Genomic DNA, 3105 nt, shown 5'->3' with positions numbered 1-3105 from the left:
TTTTTACTTTTCCTGAGGTCCTCATTTCTGTGGACCTCCAATACTGACTTGAAGCAGACCAGCCTGGTCTGACTGATGTTAATTGGAGTTATCTCCACTCATTTCTTACACTGCAATAGTTAGAGCACAACCCCACTACATATGTCAAGCAAGGAATTATTAAAGAGATATTCTTAGAAAGAAAATATTGCCTTCCCTTCCAAACAACACCTTCTCTCCTGTACTCATACTTCCAAGAATCAAAGTCAGAACAGAAACAAATGTTGGCCTCCACAGAATTCATACTAGAGGACACTGATGTCTTGGGGGACCTCCACATTCAAACTGGTGCAAAAATCTTAAACCTCACATGGCACCTCCTTGATGTTGCCTCTGACTCTGCTCTCAATACCTGAACTCAAAGTCAATATGCAGATTGTACAATGTATGGATAAGCTGTATCATTTTGAACATCAAGCTATTAACTCCATGACTGACTAGGACAATCCAGGCAATTACTATCATGACTAGCACAACTGTTCATATAGATCTTTTGAAGATGAGTAGAGAGAAGAAAAGAAACTTGAGAAATAGGTAAAAAATAAAAAATAAAAAAGGGAAAAAAAAGAAGAGAGCTGAAGAAATGAATTTTGCAAATATCTGCAGTAGAAGATTTCCAGGCCAGCGGATCATTCCTCTCAGAATCCAGAGACTCTGCCAAACAAGCCATAAAAAAAAGACGGAGGAGTTGCCCTGACAGATGTTTAGCTATTGCAACAGCATGTATAGTATAAATATTTAAATAGCACAAAATACAACAAAGATATCAATTATGGACCAAAGATTATTATACTTCTATATTTTCTTCATGGTCAAGATACTAAAACTGGTGTTTTGGTTAACTCTCTCTATATATATTGTGATATGAGGAGAAAACAGTTTGAAAAAATGTATAAACATTTCAGGCTTTTCCTCTGAAAGTGACAACTAGTGGGGGTTTTTGAATATACATTATTCAAGGAGTCAATGGATAAGAAGCAGGGGTGTGTTTTTCTTTTCATGTTTGAAACACAAAAAGCTTAAGAATTCATCATCCATATCTGAGCTGTAAAGCCCTGAAACATTTAACTATCATCTAAGTAAGACAGGATGAAAATTCATGACAAACATCATAGTTATAAGGACTTGACAAAAAAAATAAAAAATAAAATAATGTATGGCTCTTCTATTAAGGTCTGGGATAAAGGAAGTGGAGAAAACACAGGATACCTCCTGACTGTGATAGCAATAACATCTTCATGACTGTCTTCATGTCTTGTCTAAAGGGAAGCCTTATGACACTTTGTGGGCTTTGTACAGGTGAACTCTGCACATATGCTAAGCTTTATTGGTTGAATTCACAGGTGGAGGTGCTGATCTGGAAGCTGCAATAGGATAAGCAATTGATTTGAGATGTCTATGAAAAGAGATGAAGTTCTTCTCAAGAAGGGCAGGCAACACTGAGTTTTGCTGTCCCCTGGCCAAGGACAAAGTAACTTGTCAGTTACTGGCTGCGAGGTGGAGGTAAAGATTTTTGGTAAGGGCAGAGCTGCTTTTCTTACTGATGCCAGATATGCTGGTGAAGCAGTCAGCACCCTAGAAAACTGCCAGCTCTGTTTGTGCCTAACATCATCCTCGAGATGCCTGAATTAGAAGCTTAGTCACACAGTCTGCCAATTTAATCGGTGAAGAAAGGCAGACGCCTCCAGAGAATGAATGGCATAAATCTTTGTGCAAGTGCATCCTAAAAATAGTTGTGAGGAATCCACACCTGAGCCTCCTGTGTGTATGAGTGGCTTTCCTTAAGTGGACAAAGGAAATTTAGTGAGGAATTTAAAACCCCATGACTATTGCATATGCTAGGAAAAAGATAATAGGATAGTCAACAAAAAACAACATCTTTCTGCCTTGGGTAAATATATAGATGCACAATAGTTAAGAAATTAATATAAAATAGCAAATAATAATACAGAATGATACATTCACATAGAATAAATGTAAATAAATACATACATACATATGCAGACCAAAGGAAGGAAATAATATTTTGAATTCAAGAATTAATGAAGTATGACAGCTGTACTAGAAATGGGTGATCACCAGAGTATAACATATATATATATATACCTGTGATCAGTGTGAGGGGGTATATGTATGTGTGTGAATTTACAAGCAGTTTTCCCTACTTCCTCACAAGGAAAACATACCTAAAGGAAGGCAGAATATAATTGTATGTGCAGACTGAAGAACCTCATAATTCAGGTACCATTTCTGTGATTCTTTGCAGACATAGTCCTCCACGTTTCAAGGTAAGGTCCTACATATATATGTATATATTTAAATAAAGTACTCAGACCACATTTTTCCTCTATTAAATATACATGAGTATTTTTATGTGCTGGTAGAGGTGGTTGCAGACATGCCAATGCACATAAAAAGGCATAACAACAAGGTGCAAGAAGCCTCAGGAAATCAATAGAATGCTGTAGTTTTGTGTATGAAATTTTTGTGTTCTTGCAGCCTATCTGATTTCCACTGTTTCAAACCTTGGATCTCTTTTTGTTATGCCTATTAATAAGCTGTCAATCTAGTACCTCTATGCAGCCTTCAAAAGTAAGGCCTTAAATTAGGAGAGGAAAGTAGGGAAGGTGTAAATTGCAATTGGTAGCGTAACTCTGGTGGTGTGAAAGTCTTGCTAATACAGAGAATCTTTTTTTCTTCTTCAACTAAGAGAAATATACCACTTCAGTGCTTTTAGTTTGAGTGAGATTGTTAAGTCTGTGACTGACAATAATATTGTAAGCTTCTTAAAGCATATGTAGACTTCATAGCATCCAGGGAGTTAGCAGAGAAGATGAAAAAATTACCATGGCTTTAATGACATATTTGACATTTGTTTATGCATTCCTATGTCTGATTCACATGCAGCTATGCTCAGTACTCTTTTAACTGTTGCTTGTCTTCACTATTTAAAGAGGCAATAAACCTTCTCTTTAAACCAGAAGGGGTTCTAGTGAGAGCACAGTGGAGGAGGATTGGGGGAGGTGGCAAAGCTGGGAAACCCTCCCTAAAGCCTTGCCCAAAGAT

Source organism: Aythya fuligula, chromosome 3, assembly GCF_009819795.1.
Source record: "Aythya fuligula isolate bAytFul2 chromosome 3, bAytFul2.pri, whole genome shotgun sequence".
Lineage (NCBI taxonomy): Eukaryota > Metazoa > Chordata > Aves > Anseriformes > Anatidae > Aythya > Aythya fuligula.
The sequence above is the reverse complement of the archived record's forward strand: the minus strand, read 5'-3'. Positions refer to the sequence as shown.